Source organism: Numenius arquata, chromosome 12 (assembly GCF_964106895.1).
Source record: "Numenius arquata chromosome 12, bNumArq3.hap1.1, whole genome shotgun sequence".
In the NCBI taxonomy this organism is placed as follows: Eukaryota; Metazoa; Chordata; class Aves; order Charadriiformes; family Scolopacidae; genus Numenius; species Numenius arquata.
In genome coordinates this window covers 34,983,755-35,010,393 of record NC_133587.1, presented here as the reverse complement: position 1 = coordinate 35,010,393, position 26,639 = coordinate 34,983,755, and the positions used below count along the sequence as shown (strand labels likewise).

Genomic DNA, 26,639 nt, shown 5'->3' with positions numbered 1-26,639 from the left:
AATAAAAAAAATATTTATCTTTTCCTCTCACTTTAATTCCTCCCAAATCTACTAGGTAAAATTCTAGAATTCTTCCTTGTGTGCAGAATGATATAAGTCTAATTTACCCCTCACTTCCCATTTAAAGGGGGGGTCATGGTGAAGCACCCAGTGCTAGTCCATTCATTTATAGTTGGGAGTGGCAAAAAGAGGTGTTTTAAAGGGCATCTAAACCTTGAATTATCCATCTCACCAGAGATGGAGGAGGAGGATGATTATGTACTTCAGCCAAAATACAAAAGCACTGATTCAATAATTTGGAAAACACTGAACTCAATTGTTCATCATTCAGCTCTCAGGCCAGTTCATGCACTGGCTTCTCTACTGCAACCAGCTGCAAAAGCAGAGATTTCGGTAGGCAGGTTTTTGTAAACTGGACAGTACATATGAAAATGGATCACAGATCTTAAATCTTGGAAAACTGCTAGTAAATAAGAGACAAATAAAGCTCTCACATGTAAACTCACTATCACACCAAAGAAAAAAAAACCTCCAGCAGAAGTACTAGACAACTGATACTTATGGTGAATTTGAAACTATTGGCCTTGTAAGGGTTTCCTTGCATATAGACTAAATTTTACCATAAGTGGTAAGAATCCCATTGTAAGTTACAATAAACTCAAAATATTTCCTTCATGAAAAGAGAGGAAAAACAGGAAACTTGATAAGCCTTTCACTTTGTAAGCTAGTTTATAGCAGGAAGTCCATATATCTAGGACTTTTTTAGAAGTCTATTTAAGCAATAATGCAGAATCCACTAGCCTTCTAATGATGAATATGACAAAATCATTAAAATTAAGCGAAACTTAAGTAAATATAATGAATAGGGTAAGCACAAAGCTGATAAATGAAAACTCTGATAGAAGTTTCAGGTAAGGGTTTGGCATTTTTAATGCAAAACAAAAGCCAAAAAAGTGAGATTCTACAATTGACCTAAATAGCATATCTACACAGCAAATGGACAAACATGAGGAGATACTTAAGTTGGCACTGCCAAAGTTATAATGTGTACAAAACAAAGCACTGCAGAGCTTAGTAGGGCTAATTAACACAGGAAGAGCACTATGCCGACACAGGGATATTGAATCCTATCCAAGCTATCTTGTTCAGTGCTAACCAGGATGCAAAGACATAAAAGCATGCTCTACTTCTCTAACAAAGACAAAAGACAAAAGCATCTTGTAAATTTTAACTAATTATTTTAACATTACAATTTCTACCTGGATTCACTCACTTGAAGTGGCTGAGCACGCTGAAAGCTGAACCTGCTGACCTGTTAATAAAAATATTTATGTATTCATCTACGTGGCAGTAAGTGGAAGGAAAATTGGGGACCAGATGTAGGAGGAGAGTAGAGACTTGATTCAGAGTGTTTTGAGCACTGTTTTCCCTTTAATTTTCCTTGTTTTTCCTTTACAGTTTATAGCAAGCACAAGTGAGTACTGGATTTTCTCTTTCCCGCACTAATCTCACCTTTTCCAAATATCAGATAAACAGCAGAAGGGAAAAGAAATAGATTAAAACTTTGAACTGGGTCTTTCTTCAATAAGAACAATGAAAAAGGGAAGGTAAATTGGAATATTCTTAATGACACCTATTTACTTTATTGTTCTTTTTTATTTGCTCTTTATGCTATTAGGTAATTTCTTATTCTGCTGTTTCCATTTGCCATAGCACAGTGTGATCTCTGACTGGCTCTAAACGGAGGCCAGTTGTCCGTGAAGCCCCTCAGGTTTAAGTAAGCACCCTAATCTGCTTTGAACAGGATAACCAGCAGTAAATGCAACAGCAGAATTCATGCCATAAACCTTGCAGCCCATTTGCCTACTACAATCACGGTGAGATGTCATACAGCTCCCACTGCTTTTCACCTGGTCCTTCCTAGTCACTGCTCCAGCCAGAGCATCCTGTCCAGGTGAGCCTGCCTCCACCGGAGGTTTAATTAAGAAGGGGATCAGGTGCTTTCCAGCTCTCATAGTCAGTTTATCATATTTTCCTTGCCTTGTTAAAAGCAGAGTATGACACTTTCTCCCCTCCGTGTATGTCTGTCTCCACTCAGCCAGCGCCAGTCTCAGCTCTCAAAGAACGTGAGCTTTGCTAGAACTGCAACACGATTTTGTTGTAAAAGCAACAAGGATGCCAATGAGGCCTTGGGAAGAAGCTTTGTTCATTAACTCCATTAACAATTATAACTTCTTTGTAGAGCTGCATGATTACCTCTTTGCCTGTAGTAACGAGGTTAGTGCCCCGAGTGCCGAATCCCTGGGCCCCGTCTCAACTGACAGCTGATGTGCCTGTATAATGCAGGCATCTTTCCTTACACAAGGCAGGTTCTGTTCTCTGTTTAATATTTGATTGCTGTAACAGAGTGCGGAAGGACTTTTAAAAGCAAAATCCAGGTTGGGAGTTTTCTGTAACAACCATTGCCATAATATTAATTTTATTTCTAAAAACTATTCTATATCCAAAATAAAATTTTGTAGATGTGCATTTCCCCCCCCATTTTTCCATAGAGCAGATCTTATAGTCTTTGGCACAGATAGGTTCCTTTCAAAGCAGCATAATGTTCTTTACCACTTCCCTCTCGCAATGACAGGTCATTTTGAACGCTTGCCCATCCCCGCCTGTATCTGATGCTCTTGACACTAGACACACACATTTTAACAGAATTTCTAAAAGGGCTGTTTGAAAGAAAGGGTAACCTGACAGAAAGAAAATGTTACTAAAAATCTTTCAAAGTACTTATCATGTGAAAATCTGTTGCGTAGCCACATTGAATCTCCACATACTGTTACAGCTTCCAGTAAAAATGAAAAACGGAAGAGGAAAAAAAATGAGAAATCACTTCGGGGGGGAGAGTTTACAGAAGCCTGGAAGATAATATAACATTTATCTAAGAAAATAATCACATTCTCTGTTATTAAATATGTTATTGCACATCATGGAAAATAGTTTACAGGGAAAATATTTTGAAATAACAAATATACTATTTGGTTTCACTTCATATATACTTAGTGTTAAGAAAATGAAAGGAATAAAGCAATTTCTATGGATTATGTGGGAATGAAAAATAAGCTGTTAGCTGGATTTTCAAAATATTACTAAATCAAAAAGTATTAAGCATAAAATATTTTTTATTACTGTTACCAACAACTTTTAGTATGAAAGTACTGGAAAATTATAGCTTTTTTTTTTTCCAGATGAGATTAATGCGTTGCCCTATGTGGGCTGGAGTACAGTGCTTGTCCGATAGTATAAAGCAAAACTGAACAGCTGATAAGGACAACGATTAAATAAGTATAATGGATTTTATACGGGTGTGGGAGGAATTTAGGAAAGAAAATTTTCCAAATTAAGTTTGTGTCAGTCACTGAAACCTACATTATTCTTCTTGCAAAAGGTGTCTATCATCTTTAAAATCCAGAGGGGATCATAGCATTATACTCCACAGTGGCATCTGTGCCTGAAACAGCACACTCCTCTTTAAAGCCATGCTGGATTATTGGTTTAATGTTTAAACAGACTCAGAAAGAAGAAAAAAGATAAAAAGGAACAGCAACAAAACAACTGCTTTGTACAGCATCTTCAGCTTATCACTGGTGGTCTCCCATTCAAGAATTGACTGGACTCAGCTTCAATAATTAACTCATGCATTTTTATTGGTCAGAATTATATCAAAACTCCTACCCACCAGAACAATTATATTGCCTTTTCCATATTGAAAAAAAGATATCCAATGCTGTTGAATCTCATCCTATCGGTGCAGACAATTTTTAACATTCCATACTGTTTTGGGATTTCTCCTTTTTCCCTCTTTAAGAAATTATGACACTTTTTGCTTTTGACATATTGCTCAATACTTAACAAGAATCTCACCAGAAAATAAATCCATAGTTGTTTTCATGACAGCAAATTACATGCCAAAGCGTGACATTTAAATGTTGAATTTTAATGGCTTGTCAGCAGAAGTGAAACGCATTTAAAAAAATTAATATGTGAGAGAACAATGTGTCTGTCTATAAAATAATTCTGTTCATAGTAGACATGAATGGTAAATACAGTGTCAAATGTATTCTATTTCTCAAAGCACATCTTCATTTAGTAAGAAAGGAGCTAGATGAATAGGGGTTAAATTCTCCTCTCTCACTGGCACAGTGGATTCTCTGCTGCTGTTGTACTCATCAGGAAATTCCTACCAATATCCATTGCCAGGAGACAGGCATGACAATTTTAGCAATGGTACTAAAAGGCAAACTGGGCAGCATGGGGAGAAGGAGGAGTGTCCACCACCTCTTACAAGCACTCGGTTATGACTGGCACACACTTACCACCTCTCTTTTTCCTTGTGCTGTAGCTAGTGAAGACTCTGATTTTCAGAGAACAAATTCAAGAGATGATTGACCAAAAAATATTCTAATCACATTTAGCTATATGCAAGCATTTCCTCTTTGCTGTTTATCTTAAACATTTCCACCAATATTTTTTCACTTCCTACCAATAAACATTTGTGTTATGTAAAATGCTGCTATTTAAGTTAAAAATAGCAGTAAGCAGAATTCCCTTTTCCTCCTGCAATTACAATGATACAAATTTCAGTGTCCTTACTTACATTCAAGGTCCTTTAGGATCTTTGGATTATTTAATAAAGGTCTATAAAGAAGGTTTCACAGGTGATACAGGTATATTCACAGGCTAACAAATTTCCTCAGATTAAGTAAAATTGGAGATGGTTGTCAAGAATTAGGTTCTTGACAATGTGTGGAAATGTGAGAAAACAGAAAGTTAACTGCTGAAAAATGCAATTTATATACACTGAAAAATATAATCTTGCCTATATTTTGCTGGGAACCAACTTAATTATGTTCTTTTAGCAGGAGAAATAAATGGAAAGCTTCTCAATGTGCAACTATAGGAAGAATGTTCCTGGTCCTAAAACATTAAAATGCCTGAATTCCCTCACTAAAATACTCTGAGCAGTTTTGCACTGCTTGTCTAAAAACAAAGGAAGAAGAACGGGTTCAACACCAGACAATAAGAATGATCAAGGAAATGGAAAGACTCTTTATGGAGAAAGACTGGAATGGCTCTTCTTAGCCTGGAGGAAAGGAGGGGGTAAGATGAAATATTATAAAAGGGTGTCAGTTGCAAAGGGAAATAAACTGTCTCAGAATGTAAGAATATGAGCATACATTTAACAGCATATTTTACGAGTTACTCTTCAAGCAAGAATAAAGACTAATGAAGCCTTTATTCCTTCAGATACACATCCCACCTCTGCAAAAATACCACCTCCTTCCAAGTATTATCTGCTGCTTTCTTCTACAATTTCGTCCCATTCTCTTTGTGTCACCACAGCTCATCCCCAAGTATCCTATTTCTCATCTTTATTTACTCCTCTCGTTCTTCTGACGTCTGCATGTAGCCCAGACAAACATATCACCTGAACCACTGAGAGGTCTCTCCCTCTGCCGGGGTGTTCATTTCAGAGTCTCTCCTTGACCCAGCTGCCAATTTCCACAAAGCTCGTGGATACTGAATGTATTTGAGACCTTGCCTTTCTGCCAAATTGGCTAAGAAGTTGAAAAATTATTGAAGGACTGAGCTGAACTAATGCAAGGGGCAGGCAGGGCCCACCTTTACAATACTCTGTTAAAAAAGAGAACAAACAAAATTGTTTTAGGCAAACAAATAATTGAGAGGGAATCACTGATACCTGACACACAGAGCCATTCTTTCTCCTCCAGAAAGACTCCTGTGACTTCTAACAAACTATCAACATTAGAGGCTAAAATCTCAGCCACAAAACAATTAGTGCATGGGAAAGAGTAAGCATAATACTTTAAATGCCTTGACAATATGCCTCCATCTAAGGGCACATCAGTTCAGCTTCTACACCTGTTCAGCACCTGCCCTTTAGAAAAAAGGCTGACACATCAGAAAGTCATCCTTTTTTTTCCAAGTATATCAGCTATTACAAAAATTATATTACTTCTTCCTCCAAAGCATACATCACTCAAACTGATATTAACTTTAACTTCTTTCGTACTGCCCAAATCATAGGACAATAAGTGACTTCAGATCACCTGCAGTAAAGCTAAGCTGGTTAGTCCAGAGGTGAGAGAGGTGCATCCTTACCACCATCACTCTAAAGCATTTGTTCTTCTGCTAGGTATTATCTTGACACTCACCCTTATGATGATGATAACTTTCATTTATTTAGTTTCAAGGAGTATTTTTAAAAGACACAAGGCAGCAAACTGTCATTCTTCATACTTTTTCATTGCTATTTGTGGATGAGACACTAAAGTTTTATACTCGGACAACTATTTAACTCTCTGTCTCCTTTCAGGAGTACAGGCTTCACTTCCACTGCTGGCCTTGAAAAGCCAGCTAAAAAAGCTGGCACCAAGATCACATTCATTGCGTGGCAATGAAATTAAATGCCTTGAATCAGTCAAGCTCTTTTAGAACAGATGAAATTGGATTTAAATTAGATTTAGGATTTGCAGTTAAAAATATTTTAGTCTGTCAATCAAGCCTCAGCCACCTAGTTAACACCATATACATTTTATTCCTAAAAAATATGTGCAAACACGTTACAAAATTAGGCAAACCAAAGCTCTTCTTTATACTGCCAGTTTTCTAACTGAAAATGAGACTTTTAAAATCATTCTGAATATCTATACACTGAATTTTTAGAAATACTCAGACTAGAGACTATGTTTCACAAGTCATAATGTGCACAAGTCACTGGTAAAGCCTGTTATTTAAAGAGTACAACTATTGGGCAGAATTGTTGAAAGCAACATTGTCTCATTAAGCCGCAGCAACCTGACAGAAATGTCTTCGCTACCCCTTCAGCCTCAAACATTCAGAGAACGTCCCGTTGAACTGTAACATAAATACAGGCAGTTCAGCGGCAAGGATGAAGGGTTGTCAATACAGTGACATTAGCATGCACTTTTGATTTTCTCCAACTAAACATTATTAAACACTTAGTTTAATAAACTGAAACAATTTTACTGCTGTAAGTGGTAATATCAAGATATCAGATGAAGAGAATCCATAACAGAATGGTAATGAGGCTGCAGTATTGAATTTTCACCATTAAAATCCCCAGATTAGTTCTCAGTTTTCTCCTGGACTTTCAATGGAAGGAAAAATCAGCCAGAAACCCTACGTATAACCTACTGATTTCCTTTCACCAATCATTTGGAAAGTACAGAAGCAATTAAACTGGGAAAAACGCCTTTGAATATATCAGACTTGAGGTATCTAATATTCTTGCCTAAAGCTGTATGTTCCAGTCTTGACAGAGCAAATTGCTCATGCAAAGACATATCACCCTTTCCCTCATCTCCATAGGGCTCCTGCCATAGCAAAATTACTGGCTATATACTGACCCATATTGTTTCACAGTTTCTCCATGCTGTGCTGGCGGTCTTTAAGGGTTCCTCTGTTGTGTCTTAACTTGTAGGTTCTCCAGAAGCTGTCCATACTGATTCTATACTGATTCTATCCTAAACAAGTCCATAAGTAGAGCTTTTAATCACTATGATATTGCTATAGAGTTTGGTTAAAAGAATCACAGTCCTACATTTTGGAATTTATTTCTTTAATTTTGCACTTAAAAAAAACCCAGAATCTGCATGTAGGCAAGAAAAGTCTGCTTCGCTTTTCACAGTCATGTTCACCACAGAAATGGAAGTACTGTAAAGATATAAATACCAAATAAGTAATTATCTTTAACTTTATTCTTCAAGATAAAAAGGCCTAAAAAAAATGCTGTTCTGAGGAGCAAGCCCATGTCAACCTAAATCAGTAGTTCTGCATCATCTATTACCTTCTTGAACTCAGAGACCATATATTTGATGGCAGGCAGATTTTTAATTTTTTTCTTGCATTTTTTTCTACATTTTTTTAAACAGCCTTTCCTTTATTCTTTCTTTTTATATTTAACACTGAAAAGACTATTTTGTTTCATGCAGAGGAAGAAAATACCCTCACTGTAACAATCAGTATAATTATCCTATTATCCCACATTTTGGTATTTACATTCCTCTCCAGAATTAATTCAAGTAACCTTTGTTACCGTATCAACAGCCCTTACATCAAAGTGGAAGCAAGAGGCCTTATTTATTTATTTTAAAATTAGATCTGTGTTCCCAGTTGGTGAAACTGAAGAAGAGCCTAACAGTTCTTCATCACATTTTGGAAGGTGTTTTGACCTGCATGTTATTGCCAATACTGTGAGTGTCAGCGCACAAGTGACAAAAATAGCAGCAATATCTTTTTATTGATACTGTATTCACTTTATCCCCCAATGTTAAATTTATAGCTTTCCCTAGAGAACTGATATCATATTCACATCCCTGTCATTACAGCGGTATGAGGACTGCTCTTTCGAGCCGGTATCAATCACACCATATGTTGTCCTGAAAAGCAGATAGTGCAAACAGGTCACCTTACCCTCTGACCTGGAGAATTAGAGTTTAATTATAAACACAGGCTCCACCTCCTTTGTTTTCAGTTGTGCAATAGCACAAAAGAGGTTATAAATATTCAGAAATTACCACTTTTACCTACTTTGTGCTTTCCCCCCACTCTCCCTCCAATTCTTCTGATACTGATTCTTTTAACAGTACAGAGAGATTTTACGTCTGTCCTGAAGCTGTATCTCCTCTAGCTTTTGATCCAACAGCAGTGGCCATCTCCCAGCAAGCAATAGGTCACTTGTAAATGCCTTTTTAAAGTCAATTCTGTTTTATAATGCCCAAGGCAAACAGCTATCAAAGCAGCTTTCACCACCTCTGTCCCATTATGCTAAAACCAGCTTGGTGAGAATGGAAAGCTTAGACTTCACATAATCCCAGCAAGCACACAACAAAAAAGATGAACTCAAAGAACACTAAAGGGTTCAGATCCCTGTGCCATTACTGATTTCCTGTAAAATCTCAGCTAATCACTAAGGTCCATGACCAAAAACATATTTAAGCATCTTATATAGGTAGGAGACTTGCCACTGAAATCAGTGGAACCATAAATGTTTACATATCTCTGTGAACCTGACCCTTTAGTCCTTCTATGTCCCATCTGTAAAATGAGGATAACATTAATTCATTATCTATCAGAGATAGAGAACACATCCTGAAAATTAAAAAGTGCTTAGATTTCACTGTAATAGAAAAACAAACAAAAAAACACGTTACATGGGAGAAAGTCTTAAAACCAGGCGGTAGAGGGAGGGGAGCAAAGGGAAGAAAACACAGATTCAGTGACATGTTAGTTAAAGTGTAAACAGTCTTATATACAAAGAAAGGATTCTAACTTCAATAGTGCCCTTATCTTATTGCTGCCTGTCTGGAATATGCTGACCTGAATCCCCCCGCAGAGGCAGACAGTATACGACACAGCAGATGCTGAACCTTTTAAGTCTTAGACAGTTATGATTTTTTACATAAATTGTAACGTTAAGCCCAATCACTCTGTTTCATGTTTATCCTGCATCATTTAGATGAACCTGCTTCGTCAACAGGGACACAGAAGCAAAATAGTCAAATTAATTCAGTTTCACATTATTTGCCTGGAAACGTGTTTTTAGGGAATCCTGGGACATTTTTGAGGTCTCTGAGAATAAGGGAGAGAGACCCTTAACGCTCATCCTTAGCCCAAAGAGATACCCAGGCGTCTTCCATCAAGATGTACATGCTCTGCTGTGGACACCATCAAGTGAAGTGATGTCAGCTTTTCTATCATTTCTCTTAGCAGAGTTGAGTCAGAGTAAGCTTGCTGTGACCCCTGTTCTTCAGTGAGCTCAGTTCCTTCAAAAATAGTTCAGTTCCTTCATAGGGCAAAAATCTGATGAAAATACTTTTGGAAGAGCACCTGTTACAATTTATGCTTACTACGGGTAGCCAGCTTTCTAGAGAGTTAGAAAATAACCCCAAAGTGTCTTAAAAAGGCATCTTGTCCAAAATAACACCCCACAGCAATGATCGCAAACAGAATACAGGTAAAGAAGACATAGCAAACCCGAGCCTGATAAACTATTTTGTGGCAGCACCTAGAGTACACTGGCATGCTTTTTCTGGCAGGATCTCAACACCACTATTCTGCTAATATTAGACTTCCAACAAAATTCTCCCTAAGTGCCAGCCTTGACACTGCTTCTATACATAAAGAAAAAAAATTTCTTTTTTTAATAGTGAAAAAAAAAAAAAAATTCTATAGTAATGAAAATTCCCTATAGAACATTAAAAATGAAATGTGATCCCAGAGACAGCAATGGGAGATGCAGCTAACAGCCGTGTTTCAATGCAGCCAGAATTTGATACCAATTAACATCAATGTAAGAAATTAAAGGGTAAATGGACCTATTAGATTATCTACTAAGAGTACTGTCCGTAAAGAAACAGCTTGTCTAACAGTAAAATGATGTGTCATATGGCATAGTCACTCTGAATCCTAAAGCTGTCCATCTTTAGAGAATGCAGTGTTTCTTAGTAAAAAATAAGCCAACACACAGATTTCAAAGCAGATGGAACACAGCTTCCAGGAACTGAGTTTGCAAAAGATTAAGGGGCAAACAATTGGGTCCTTTCCACAGCTGGATCACAGTTAATCTTGGGGTGCCAAAACAGGATTTGAGATGGATCCATGGCAGATTCATTTTTACTCTTAAACTTTCCTGTACTTTTCCACAACGTCATCGTTTCAGTGAAATCAGTCCATCTGTTTCACTACCCAAACCAGAAGGTGCCGATGTTTTCCCTGTCCATTACAAGCACAAACACATGATGTATGAAAAATTCATAATGAGAATCAATGGTGACACAGCCAAAGCAAGAAAACCATGGAAATGTCTATGTGATATCAGGAAAAGTGAGGGTGGGACAGTGGCCCAATGGCCTGATATTGTGAAAACCTAAAGCAAGCCTCCTATGAAATATATCACTAGCTGCATTTCATCAGTTACAAATGTGACTTCAAGAAACCAGTTAGCTTCATTTATTAACAAAACCAACCTCTACTCCTGATAGGCCAACACCCATTAGGATAAAATACTACATCTAGGTTTCATATACACTATACTGCAGTAATTAGAATTTATGAAAAAGTGTCCTTGGGTGGAGCAAGCAGGGGGGTAGTGTGCTCTCCCTGGGCTCTGGCACCTGTGCAATGTTTGTCCTTGGAAATGTTTTCCAACTGTGGCTCTGCTTCAGAATAACTCAGGATCCTGTGAGCGATGCCAAGGGGTGTTCACAAAGAACTTTGGAAGCCCTGGTCAAAAGAGGAAACTACTAACCATTGTAGAAATTATTTTAATGAAAAACAGGACACCTATCCCAGGAACATGCTATATAATTTTCTTCCGAGAACTCAAGAATCATTAAGAATAATAAGAATTTTTGCTTAAGGAAAGGCAATATTAAAAAAAAAATGTTTCTAATATTCATAGACCAAATTTAGAGAGAGACTGAATCTCACTGATCTACAAAGGACTTTTTAGGGAACACTGTGCTGACCAGCTGAAATTATTGCTCATCTTTCCTCCTATTTCATCAGATGTCATGGCTTCTTTGCTGTAACGTTAGTACTCTAGTTGCTTCTACATATTACAAATAGTTTTTCCATAGCTACACACAAGAATTGTGAAGTTCCTAAACCACTGAGTGTCAGAAGTCATACAAGGGAAAAGCTTGTTCTATACTTGCTCTGGATCTTACATTCTCTCCCTAAATATCTGCTACTGATCACTGGCAGAGGGGTATGTTCAGCTAGATGAATCATCTGAGTGAGCTAATACTGCACTTCATCATTTACCAGCCCAGAGCAATGGATTTTTATGCCTATCCACACTTGCTAGGTGGTTAAAACAGACATTCGCTTCTGGATTTGTTCTTTCAGGCTGCAGAAATACGTTAGCAGACCTAATGGCTTAAAGGGGAGGGCAGGAACAAATGTTCAAACAAATTCAAAACAGTATTTTGCTGCTACAGGGTAATAAAAATAAAAGCTTATTTCAGACAAAGCTCAGCTGTAACCAAAAACGACAGCTACATGATGGGACTGTGCTTTTTGCATCTTCCAGGTTTCTTCTGACAAAGTTTTCACCCTGCTTTGCTAATACACAAAAACAAGTTGGATCCTATTCTGCGCCCCATGTGAAGTAGGGAAGCAAACCAGAAATGAGTCATTCCAGCAGCTCAGTCCTACTGTAGGTCAAGTTCGCAATGCTCAGTAATAGAGACACTGGATGTAATGATGAACAATATGTGCAAATAGTCAAAGTCCCAATGGGTCTTCATCTTTAACTTGTAAACAAAGCAAATAGATGCAGAGGTTAATGAAAATGATTACTGAGGTTGATAATGTAATTTTCACAATTCTAAAGCTATGAGTTACAAAATAATTACTGGCACAAAGACCATGTAACAGTAACTGGTGTAGTGTAAGACCAGTTCTGATGGAATGAATGCATATCGCTCACTCACTCTATGTGGTCCAACAGTAAATGCACTAATAAAAATTAGCTTCCTTCCAATACCACAACCTATAAGCACACACATACTCTGCAATGACTGACATTTTATTGCCTAACTAACTCAGAGAAAGAAAGCTGAGAGATTCTGCACTCTGGAGATGAAGGACCCACTTTCATTTGATCTAAGTTCCTTAAATCTCTCATTTATAGGACCTGTAGTATGCATTTCACAAATCTCAAAGAACGCAGGCATCAGTTCTGCAACAATGGACTGTGTTTAATACGAGAGCTAAGCCTCTAAGTCCATACTACAATTTATATCAAGGATAATAGCCTCAGGATATTTTCTCCCATCTCAGGACTGGTGACACAATTCTCAGGGTTCCCACATTTTGTTTAAATTCTGCTTTGTGGGATTCAAGGTCCTGCAGTGCAAAAATCAATATGCATGCTCCACCTGCTGCTTGCTCTTTATTCCACTGCTAAAGTTGGAGCATCTACACAGAGTGACAATGGATGTTTTGGAAACTCTTATAAAAGGTTATAAATGCTCTGACTCTTAGAAAAGGTTTCACCTTGCTTCTGACATCATGCCTGATTTTCATAGCTAGAATTACCTGTAAAAGCAACTCATCAACTCACCTAAATACATTGTCAGAGAACATATGGTCAGCTAATCAGAGTCTTCTGTAGATACATTTGTGAAATTTTTTATGCAGGTGGAAAACTTAAAAGAGAAATCATATTTTTAAAAAATCTTAAAAAATAGATAAAATAATATCAATGAAAAGAAAAGCTATTACATTTATGCCTCGTTCTTAATGCAAACACTGCCTATGCCATTATAGTCATTGGTAGCATAATAACAAAAGGTCATATTGATTTAATCATATGTTCGTTCCGAGAATGAATATTTTTACACTTCTTTGAGAAGTTTCATTTTAAAGGAAGACACTGTTGGCCAATTGCTCAGTCATCCTTGTGGGAAACCAAGAGACTCGTACTTCTTACCCTTTGATCTCTCAAGCCCTAGATGGTTGTACCACTGTAAAACTCAGCCTGGAAAAGCTAGTTCACCCAAGCTTTTCAATATATCAGCACAAATCCTCCAGAAGGTAGGTACATTGGGGTTTTCTTTTCAGGCATGCTTTGATTTCACAGTCCTAGACTTGTACTTCTGAGTATTTTTCCTCTACTTTTTTGAATCCTTGAAAAAGAAAAATGAAAATAAAGAGAAACATCCCAAAATACTCCTGTATGACAAAATGTAGAAAATCAATGCCATTTCCTTCTCAGCATCACCCACCCTCAGCTGCAACTTGCTCAGTAAAACAGCAGGGAGGTGAAAGCCTCTAAAATGGCAAGTTTTATTATAAAAATTGATGCTTTAGTAGCCTTAGCAAAGAGTGACTAACATAGAAACAGAGACAGGTGCTGTATTTTTAAATTAATGAAATAGTATCAAATAAGGACATTCCAGATCTATTTTCTTTGTAAGAGCGAAAATACTGCAGTTTGACTATTCCATCAGATCTGTTACTACAGCATTTGTGAAATTTATAAAGATATAAAATCTTTTTTTTCCCATAAAAGACAAATATTCTGAAAGAGGCAAGTCGATTTGCTACATAATTTTAAAGTATTGTTTTAAGGAAAATGGAAAATACTACTATGTGACATAGTCACTAGAAAATAAAAGATATGTAAACAGTTTTATCTTGTCCCTAGTTTAAAGAAAACTGGCAAAGTATAACATCACAGAAATTTGAAGATCACAAGAATATTCTCAAGGCTAAACGCTGAACTACCCTCCAATGAAGATAAGTTCATACCATTGGTTGTCAGGAAAGGGCCTGGACCATGACCTGTCAAACTGAAGTTCAAGATAAATCCAGGATCTATTCTAGCATGAGTTGCACAAAAAAGTTCATGCCAAAAAAACACAACAGGATTAGAAATTGCCTGAGTGCTTGCTATTCAATGAAGGTCAGAATCTGAGCACTGATTAGTTTATGCTGCTACACAGATAACTGATAAGTACCCAAAGGATTTCAGAAAAATAATTAAAATGTTGCGGTAGTATAGGCCAGGGCAAACTGCAGCAAAGATGATTTTTTTTTTTTTTTTGAGCGACCCCGGCATTGGGAATTTGAAATTTTTTCTCAGGTTCTATTCAGGCTGTATAAGACTATTAAAGCTGTACCAGAAGCTACTTATCCTTAAAGTACAACTTAATTCCTCTAAAAACCTTTCCACAGGGCCTGAAACATGGATGAACTTAAATATTGCATTCAGTGAGACACAAAGGACAAAATTCATGTGACTAAACAAAACAGCAGAAGTAATCAGCCGTGGACTCCCTAGTCAATGGAGATCTAAGTAATATGGTCAGAGAAATTTAGGATATGATTCACTTCATCCCACAGTTGTCTAAAATTACACAGATGAATCATACCCTAAAAGTGCCTGTTTCTCTACTGTTTATAAAGAGAGCCCCAGCAGACAGGGACTGTATCCTCACAACTGCGTATGATGGATGCCATCCACACCATCAGAGCACACATTTCCAGTTCAGCAACAGCAGAGTCAACCCAAGGTGGCAGAGTGAAGCACTGTCTTGGGACTCACTGTCATTAAGAAGGGGATGGGATGGAATGGGATGGGATGGGGTGAGAGGGCTGGAGGATTAACTGTTTTGCAAATTTGCACCCCCTTAAAATTTTTTTAGAGTTCAGATGGAGTCCTGTAGAGCTAATTTAAGCCTACTACGAATGGAGCTGCTAAGAGCACTTGAAGTAACACCTCCATCCGTATAATACATGCCAGCATTATCAGAACGTAGATCACCTTCCTCTGTACACATTGAGCCAAGTGGCATAAGAAAAAAGATCTACTCCATTAAGAGGAGACAGTAGACTTGTGCTAGAGCTTTCTGTGATGATTAGCTGCTAGCTTAAAAAAAAAGAGATTAATAATATCATCTCTTCACAAAGTTCAAAGGAGAAAAATTAGACACAAAGGAGAAAAATTAGACATGAGGTGAAGGGCAGAGTCCTAGATAGAAGAAAACTGAAGAACAGGCCAACAGGGAGAAGAGCAAAGCCATGTGTGAGAAATAACTGATATTTGCACGTTGTTAGGTCACCACTCCATAGGGAGAAAAATAGAGTGGATTTAATAAACAATGAGACACTAATTTTAGAGCCAATATTTGTATGTTCACATATTTTTATATACTAATTTTGATACTGAAGGTATGTCTTTAAGACAACCCAGTAATATGTCAATAATGCTAAACCATCAATGCTTGGCTGAGCCTTCAAATAAACTTTTATTTTGCATAAATCTGTTGTTTCCTAAGGCAGATGTCATAAAGATGCAGTAGTAAGGATGAAACAATAATATTATTCAGAAAGATTTCAGCAGAACAGGTAAATGACCAATTTTATCTAAAATCTTAGGGAAGCATGAAGTAGGGTTTCTTATGTACTAAGTGCTAGAGTTGAGCACTTAATTAGACTGTCAAATCTAGGAGGACCAGAAGTAGATTAAACTTTGGATACTTATATATAGTGATCAGACACTCCAGTGCAAGGGAAAGATTAGATGATCATAACTAATCTAAGTTTTAATTAAAATTTAAAAGCAGACAGGTTTTGCACTGCCCACAAGGGAGAAAAAGCTGAGTTCCACTGAGATGGGTTCAAACATATTTTCCTCATTTCTGAATTGAATTTGGTATCCAGTCTTTCTAACGTTGTTCTCAGCTTAAAGAAAATTCTCCCATTTTAAGCAATGCACAGAGAGCCACATTCCATTTTTATTTATTGACTGGTAGAATTATCTTACAGGTTAATAAGATGGTACCAAGAAGTTTTCAGTGTCAATGAACATTTTAATTTTAAATTTCAAATCAGTATATTCCTCTCCAAACATTCACTGCCCTCTGCTCAATCCTACAGACAGTGTCCGAACAAAGTTCAGTTCAATGGAAGGGAAGAATATTTTATCATCGTCTCTCCCACATATATGCAAACACATGCTAATGTCTAATCTTGCAGAGATTTTCAAATGAAGATTGGTGGTAATGCCAGAGCTATAACTCAAAACATAAGATAATGCATTTTCCTTCCTATGTAGGGCTGATTGACTTATTCATTATGATTTCATTAGGTGGTGAGTTTAACCCTTCTTCTATTCATAAATTGTTTCCAATTCAATTCTGACTTCTCTAAAAGCATTCATTATTCATAAATATTTTATGAAGTGTTTAGGTGAACAATTTTAAACTTAATGAATTTTTTAATCTCTGTTTCTTTTTCCACTGGGAGTGACTGGCCCAAGTCACATAGAACTGACCTTAGCAAATACTTTCAGTGCATGGGGGTACTCATTAAAGTTTGTAAATGTAGAGTTCTTTCTGAAATGAGAATAAACGTAATAAGCTTATCAGGTTAGAAATTTACGTATGATGAATATCAAATATTGTTTAAGTCTAAGTATTATTCTTTAAAGAGGAAAAGTCCAAACCTTTAAAATTTTGCCTTTTTTTAGAAGAAAAACTACAGGAGATACCAGGAGGACACTGAGAGGAAGAGACCCAAGGGGTCATTTTGCACAAGCATTTACACCAAAGCTCCTCCTAGATAAGAAGAGGTTGCTGGCACTCCATGAATGTGCTGTATGGAAAAAGAGCTTGTTGGAGCAGCAAGCAACCTGGAGGAGATGGAGGGGCTGGGAGTCTGAAGCAAAGATCCCTATGTCAACTCGGGTCCTGCTCAGGTCTCTGCGCAGGAGCAAACTGCCTGTTTACTTTTTCTGTGCAGGAGCGAGAGCAAGTGGGTAACAGCAGGGAGACCCCATGGGGGCAGGGAAGCACTGTGCTTCCAGGTAACATTTGGGGGGCAGAAAAAGCAGGAGATGAAAGAAGGTGTATTTTTTGGTTTGGAATTATATCTTGCTTATATATTTACACTGCTGCTTAAATGGGAAAGCTGGAATGTTACAGAGAACAGACCTATCTCATTCATGAAGAGTTACAAAGAGAAGGGGTATGTGGCTCTTCTGTGGAACAAAATAACAGCCTTTGATCATGTAGAGTTTTAAGATAGAGATAAGTAATTCTCCCTAACAGTATATAAATTCAAAGAATAGTTTATTAAAGAGGTAATGTGGTCCAAGGAGTGCCTCTTGGCTTGCTTTACTGGTATATTAACAAAATAATAAAATAGAAGTGATTCTAATAGTCTGTACTGGGCTTCATCGGGAGAATAGGCAGCAGTTCAAAGGAGGGTATTACACCCCTCTACTCAGCAGCAGTGTGGCCACATCGAGATTATGTGTCCATTTTTTGATCCAGTTTCTTAAACTGGGGTTTGGTAAAGAAATTGAGACACTGGAGAAAGTCCAACAGATCGAGTCATGTAAGAAGAGCTGTTTTTGTTTTGTGAAGACGGGGGGCTAAGTGTGGACCCTAGCCACCACCAGTGCAGCTTCCAGCAGTATAGAGGGCAGTTGAGAGGAAAACATAGTCAAATTTTCCTGCTTTTGGACGATAGCTAAACAAGGGGCAAAAGCCACAAGTTGTAGTTTGGGAGGTTTATGTTGGACATGGCAAGAACCTCTTCTCTCAGGGGCTAGCCAAACAGGTCAAACTTTGGGTAAAACCCAAAGGGTTTTAAAATCCCCTTGGAGATTTTGAAGGCTCAAGCAGACAATCTGATATAGTTTCCGGTTACCCTGCTTTTAGCTAGAGACTGAACTAGATAACTTCCAGAGGTTCCATCTAACCAGCACTTCGGCGATTCCTTTAAGCGTTTCCATTTATTTAACATTATTTGACTTGTAGTTGTTAATCCTTTCACATAAGAACAACACCAAAGGAAATTATACAGTAACATACCCTAGTAATTTGTCAGAAAGTGTTTTTCACTATGGACAGATAGGTAATATTGCATATTGGTCATTTACCATGAAGGACGTAAACTAACAGCTCTCAGTAAGGACCAATGTGGAATTTAAAGTCTGCGAAAAATACCCTGTCAAAAGATCTCAACTTGAAAATATAGCAATAAATGGCAACATAACAGCTCCTTGAAGACAGGAAAAAAAATCTTTTGCAAAATATATAGTGGTTGGAATTGCTCAGCAAACGCAAACTGCCTGGAAACTCAGAAAGTGGAGTAGCCAAGACATCATACAAGCTGCAGGCAGTTTCATGTTGTGCAATTGGGCTCGTATAGAAACAGGCACGGGTCTCATCTGTGACTATGTGTGACCTTCCTTGCATTTCTTTACTCCCACAGCTAGCACAGACTTTTGTTCACCAGGGTTCTTTCTTAACATTCAAGTACAGCAAAGACATTCCAATGTGTTACCAACCAGGCATTTACAACACTGTGAGGAAAAAAATAACACAAAACATGATTAAATAAAACTCTGTGATTATGGAATTAAATTCTTAGCTAAGGCTAACATACCTTTATTGGGTTTAGATCGTTTTATATTTTTAAGTCAGTCCATGGGATGCTATCTATAAGGGTGAGGTAGCACTCTCAAGGGCAAGATCTGGGATACTCTGACTCAAATCAGTTGCTGCTTGTCAGCTGGCTGGAGCCTGATGGAGAAAAAAGCATCTACAGTCCCTCTCCCTTTTAGACAATTGTTTTTCATCTATAAAAAGGTTTATCAGGACCCTGAGCCCATATGCTAGGACAATCCTCTCGGCTCAGAATAGCCCCTATGCTATTGCCCTGTCCCACATGCTCTCCCCCTGCATTTCCTGCAGTATCTGAGGCTCCTCTCCCTATGTTCCAGCTGCAAAGTAAAATTACTGAACAGAAAATTGGTTCTGTTTTACCTCAAACCTGGACACCCAGACAGCCTCCAAAACCAGACCAGCTCCAAAATACAAAAATAATGCATTGGCTGTGACTTATGTATGCAAGAGCCAGCGGCTTCTAAACAAATGGGTAACAGCTGATTTTACCCCAGCAGTGACACTAATGCCTTTTGCTCCTCTACATAGCTAGTGAGTTTCCAGAAGAGCATTTATTTGCCATGGTGTACTGTGAGGGACACGATCTACCTATTGAGGTTTTGTATGAATAAGATTAAAATCATGATTTTGAAAAAGCAAGCCTAAATGTTTCAGAACTTAGAGTACCTATTATAAAGCTAAAAATATGTCAAACACAAGGTGTCATGAAGAGTTGATATCTTGAAAGAACATGAGGCAATGTAGGTAGAGAGAAAACCTCTAGATAAAGAAATGCAATGAATATAGAAATAGAAAAGGAAAACAAATTCCCTAGTAATAAACAAATAAGGAAGCAAACACTGGTAGCGCAATGATAAAAAGCAGTCTTATGTTGAATATGTAAATGTGCTATAATTATAGATCAATGGTAAAAGAACGTATAATTGGTTTGGATATGCTATATTGTTATTCAGTTTCTAAAAGTAGCATTATTAGAGAATACAGCAGCTAAAGAGGTAATCTCATGCCTGAACTGATATTTGCTGACATTCCAACTGTGGGAACAACTGATAATAAACTGCAATTTGATTTCTGTTTTTTCAAGTGTGTTTTAAAAATATATACCCGTATAACTTTGAGCCCAGTATGCCCAGTCCAACGGTCCTGTGGAAGGTGTTAATTTTTCTAAAGAATGATCTGAGAATAAGAATGAAGTTCGAAGCCACATGTGACATCATTAACAGGTCACCATGTTAATGAATAACCCAAATACAAAGAATTTCTGCTGTGAGCTGTTGCTCATTCTAATGCCATCCAAAGCCACTCAGAGGAGGCCTGGCAAGTTTGATCAGTGAATTCCAACTGGAACAAGAACAGACGTTTTTAGTTTCTTCCTCAGGAGGAAGAAACAGAGATGGTCTCCAAATTTCAAAGATTAGAAAGAGAACAAAATGTGGAAGAGCTAGCACAGAACGCTTCACGGAAAAGACTAAGCATTAATGCAGAGGTTAAAATCCATGAGGTGCGACAGATCTTCAACACAAAGGCAGCAAGGCAGGAATTGATCGACAGCCTTTGATATTTGCATTATATTACCACTAATTTCTATGTTTCCTTCAGAAAAAAGGCTGTAAAGTTATTTGGACCACAAAGAATTTCATGCATTCCTACCACAGTCAGCAATTGTCATTGCTAGTTGACAGAAACATGGCACAAAGCAGACACGTAAATCTTTTCTCCTTTCTATCAAACATATTAGTTAATGTGTTATCAAAAACAAAAGTAAAACCTCCGATTGATCATTCTTTTTAAACAAAAGGAATATGATGCTATTGGGTTGACATACTTATCTTCCAAAAAAAGCAATATTCAAATCATGCAAAATCAAAAAGCTTTATACAACAGTGTTATGAACGCAGATAAAACTAAACATATATTAAAAAGTTTTCTTCTGTACTTTCAGATATCTTTCCCACAATACATAGAATCTGCTTTGCCCCTATAATTAATTTTTGTAATGCAAATACATTTTTCACAAGTATCAATTTCCTGGAAAGAACATTTTTCATAAATGTCTTATATGGCAAAGAGCAAGTCAATGCCACATCAGATTATGTCTGGTAAGCAGATCTCAAAGTGTATTCTCTCTGTTGTTTCATAAAATAAAATTTCTTACTTTTCCTGAAACACATTCTTCATTTTCTGAAGTTCTATTTAGGTTTTGAAGACCAAAAAATATCAATGGTGCTTTAGGACTTAACAAAGGCAGGAGTTTTTTGCAACCTTTTCAGTGCATTATTGTCCACTGAGCCAAAAAGCTAAGGCAGCGTGACAGTGATACCAGGAGAAGGTAAATATGTCCAGTCCCGGCTGAGTTCCTCCAGCGTACCATGTCATGGGGTTTATGCTTCAATTCCTGGCTTCAGCAGCCATCTAGGAGAAGAATTTAAGTACACAGATGTCTGGAGCAAGCTGATGCCTGGGAAATTTGATGTAAATGCACTGCTCTATTCAAGTAATACCATAATTTTTTTCCTGAAGGCCAAAAGAAGAGTTTGCCTTCCTTTATATCAATATTTGAATTTAAAGAAAAAGCTGTTTTCTCCTGCCTCTCGTTTTCAGCTTTCCATATACCTCCATAATGATGTGATAATCACCTTGAAAATATGTGCAAGAACTGCATTATTCCTTTTAAGTTTATTTCAAAACTGAGCTTATAAAGGTTTACTTTCAAGTCCGTTACCTTCATTGCAGTAACAAATGATACTTTGCCTTGAAAAATAGTCCTGACTGAAATATTTAGCAACCCCTTCTTACTTCACAAGCTGCATGTGACAAGCCACATTCATTTCAATTTTCAAGTTAACTGATTGTAAATCATTTTAGTTTTTAAAACAAATTTGCTGTAAGAGTGTAAAATTATTTCTTGCAAAGTTATATTAATCACCTTACACTTAACTGATTAAAATTAATTTAGAACAAATAATTTTTTTCTCCCTGTCAAGAGCTTTCTGGGTTGCAAAGAAGACAAATGAGGGAAAAAAAAAGTGTTATTTTTTTTCAAATAGTTTGTAAATTTGTTGCCTATTTCCACAGCCCATGAACCTCTCAATAATATCTTGCTGAGTTGACATAAATGAATTTAAGAGTGTATCCTACTCTTTTTGGTTCTCCTAATAACACTGTTGATATTTGAATATCTTAAGCAGGATTTTCTTCATAAAAGCAAAAGAAATTGCTTTCCTTGAAAGTTTTAGAACAAAACGTTGTTGTAGCAAAAATTAAGTAGCAACAAGCACACTCAGGAGTCATTTAGTAATGACTCCAACTTACATAAACAAAATACCCCAAACATTTATCTGATTTGTTTTCCAAATAGTCAAGCTGCACAGTTCCCGCAGTAAAGTGACAACAGCTGTAATTGAGTTAAAATTTAAGTAAAACAGAAGACAGAAGCTAAACTACCGATTATTAGTCTAAAATGTTTCTAATACATAGTATCCTATCGAACTGTGCTAGAAACAGCATCTAACAGGCACACAAAACACTAAAATATGACTTCTAGCTCAGAAGAACCGTATGCCACCAAGCACCTAACACCGAGGAGGTATGAACACTGTGAAATGTTTCTGTGTGCTTGAACTTTCCTTACGTTTTTTCCCTAAACATGCAGTGGCCACTCCCAGAGGCAGAGTCCTAAATCAGATGGACACTCCTCATGACCCAGAGCAAATACCCTTGTTCTGATGTCTTTAAGGAAGTGTGTCCTCCAGCCTCCAGCTCTGAGCTCTTTCTTCTAGTAGTGCTCATTGCTATGGCAGCTGCACTTTCACAGAGTTGGTACCATGTTATCAGCTCGACTGAATCACTTGTTAGAAACTATTCTATGAAACAAATGTAAATCCCTCTTGGAGTAAGGAACTTGAGAAATACTTCTGTTCTCTTTTATTGTTGCTTATGCTGATATTTCAAGTACTATTTATGCATTCATGCTTGAATTATAATGTACCATGATTAGTCCTCCTATCTCATTTTCCATGCTTCTAGTCTTATAGGTCAATCATCAGTGTGAAACTATGTTTCCACAATCTTGCTAAGAATCTTACTGATGCGATCACTTTGCCTTCATGATAATATTGTTGGGACAAGAAGAAAACAAAACATTTTATAATCTATTTAATCCATTTAAGTAAAAAAAAGTATTTCATGCATTGTATCTCAAACAGGGAAGCGTATAGATGATTTATCATGCTTGGTATATTCCAAAAAGCATCTCCTCCCAAGCTGGACGAGAGGACTCAGAAGATCAGCCACAGGGATAAGTATTCCCATTTCCTTCAGGCACTACTCATTCACCCCTTTGTGCTGGTACTTCCTTCATTCCCCTTTTCCAATGATTTAGTCCTATCTAAACAGCATCATTTTGACTGTTCTGTTTATCAGACAATGAGAAATGTTTCAACTCCTCATAAATTATAAATTATAACACTACCAATTTCAGAAAGTGATTCATCATGTTTCAGCATCTGTGAGAAGGGCTTTTCCCATATAGACAGCCACATTTATAAAAACTGAATCTTCAGAAAATCTTCTTCATGAAGGGTAGTTTGAAAGATTTGACTGACTCAAGGACAGTGTGAGTGAAAATTCCATGAACAAGAGTATTTGAATGCTAACAGATCATTTATTTGTAGCAAAGTCTAATATTCCAAGGCATTCATTTCTATCATCAATCTACTAGTAGATAGTGTAGACAAAGATAGACTCAATGTGTAAAGAAGACATAAAAACTATATAATTACGAAACCTGAATTCAATTTTAGTCAAAGTCCTTTATTAAACAGATTATCATCAAGTGTGTCACTCATCCAAGACTCTGTAGTATGCTTCTTATTGTAGTAAACATTTTGAGCTGGCAGAATTGCAAGTGATATTTGCTATTCATATCATGTTGTCCTTTGTTTTATAGCACCTGACCATACAATATTCCATTTGAACCTTGATTCAAATCCAGGCAAATATGACTTAGAAGTGATCAGCAAATAGGAAAGAAAGAGGACATAAATTTTATGAGGATTTCTAGGGATTATTTTTTTAATCTTATGGAAATAGATATCAACAGACTATTGCTAGAAAAGAATAGGAAACTAATAATATTGCAATAGGACATCAGGAAGGAAACAAAGAAGAAAAACCAACTCATGTTAGAAAAACAAATAAGTAAATAAAAACCTAGAAAATCACTCAAGTTAATTAGTATCTGGTCCTTAATGTTATATATATCTAATAAAAATTGAAAGTGCTCAATATACAGATTATTCAAAATTTTACTTATTGTGGGATTCTTCCAAGAGAAATTTGTCCTGCCCTTTACAGAAAGAACAGATGCTGTCCCCTACCACTTCCAGTGAAGCTGGGCATCACCAAGTGCAGATAGCTAGTACTCTTTTTAAAAAGACAAGACCTGGGCATTATGTAGATAAAGGAAATTAGACCTCTGAAAAAGTGAAGCCCTTTCTTGCGGTTACCTGAAACATTTGTGTGGGCTTGACAATGTCTTGCTTATCTATACTGCAGAAACGGTTATAGTGTTTTGCACACAATTTGTAGGAGAACAGCATTAACTGTGTAAGTGACCATCACAGCCAGCAAACATGACCTAAGGGCTGGATGTATTACATCTGATAGCACCAGCAAACAGCAGAGTCTTCTGCCTGAGCCACCTGATGTCAGCAATCCATTAATCTGATAGCCTGTATTGATTCTACTCCTTCCATATTTCTGTCCTTGCTAAACATTTCAGAATTTGCTAAGGATACTGAGAGTAAAAAAAAAATAAGTGATTTTATCACATCAATCATTTGAACAAGGGCGTTCCAGTATTCTATTATCTTTTACGGATATATTTAAGATTCTTATCACTGGGATACCCACGGGCCACAAAAACTGCCTGCAAAAGTTTTACATCAGTTCAAAGCATATACACATTTGTGTATGCACCTCTAAATGTCATTAGTAAGGAAAGATAAAAGCAAAAGTACTTTCATTCTCCACCATGGTTTCAATCTGTGGGTTCCTTGTCATTCTCTTGTTATGAAAAAATATGACACAAGTCCAAATTTCAATGCCCAAGTTTCCTTAAATGAAGCATACTGCAGTTTATTGCAACAGATACATCCAGGGAGGTGGGTTGCTGATAACAGAGATCCTAGGGAAGGTTGATTTATTGATCAGAGGACCACTTAGTAGGTGGAGGTCGCATGAATTCAGCTGAACTAACCAAAATCTTATGGCAGTCAGGGAGATGGAGACAGGTAAGTATCATTTGAGATGGCCTGAGGTATCCCACCAGCCTCTAGTGTGCCCCTCTAGAAGGGCACGGGTCTGCTGCAGGTCCTTCACCTCTAACATCCCTGTGGAGGAAGCTTTACATAGGACTCATCCCCAATATTTGGGCAATGTAAATGACTGCTGGTTGTCCATGCAAGCATGATCAATTTAGACATCAATTTAGGTGCCTTAGTGAGATTAATTTTGCCCCCCTTCTTCTCTATATCCAAACAGTACTTTTCCACTCATACAATGTTGCCTTGATTAAATTATATTTTCATAAATTTTCTTGCATAACTTAGCCCTTAGAAAATGACAAGTGAAAGAGCCACAAGTACAATTCACATGTAACCATTAACCAGCCAGGAGTTACTACAATCAAGTTTTGTCGAGTTTGTTTCATTTGGGTGGGCTGCTAGAGAGGAAATAAATCCCCTGAAATTTTTTTAATCCTCTAAATCAGTGGTTTCCAAACTAGAAGTCCGGCCTCTAAGTATAATCATGAGCTTCCAAGAAACAATTTTTTTCTCGTAATTTAACTAGCATCATGCTAATATAACATTACTAGTTTGTAATTGAGATTGTAACTAGAAAATATTCAGGAACAAACACCCAGACAGATGATACAAGTGCAAAATTAACTATTCCAACAGTCCTCTTGGAACAATTTAGATCACAATGATTTCCTGGTCCTGCAGTTGTCTACAACACAGGTATAGTTCATGTATTTGTACCTAAAAAGTTTGTTCACCTTATTGGCTTTCACTTTATCCAAGTTTTGATTTGTTAGTTCAAATTATGCCATTCAGAAGGTAGAACATCATTTCCAGCTTTGGAAAGAGCACAGAGATTAACTTCAGAAAGCTGAATAAAAATTAAAAGGAAGACAGTACACACCACTCGTAATGAAATCAGAACAGTTCTACGTATACAAATTCATTGGAAAGAACTGTTTCTAGCTTGCTAGAAGTTGTGTGTTTTCTACCCATGTACCCTGCAAAAGTATACATGGAAAATTATTTTTATTTCTTGCTGATTTATTTATATGACACCAGTATTCATAGATGCTACAATTTTATTGTATAGAGTGTCAGTCACAGATATGCACTACACAAAAAGGAAGCACCTCTCCTGAAATTGCTTCACCAAGTCCTTGTTGCGGATTCAGTGAGTCATAAGGCTTTTTACTTTTATAAACTCTGCGCCACTGGGCCTGAAACACTGTGTTTGAAAACTTCTGAAGACGTCCCCTCAGAGGGAGCACAAAATAATTGTAACCCCCAGTGCAACTAACCCTACTCTAGAGTT

At 37.1% G+C, this 26,639-nt stretch overlaps 1 protein-coding gene across 1 annotated transcript in view; it reads right to left on the bottom strand.

The window, feature by feature from the left end:
* Positions 1-26,639, bottom strand: part of PTPRN2 (protein tyrosine phosphatase receptor type N2) — a 654,118-nt gene that overhangs the window by 458,598 nt on the left and 168,881 nt on the right.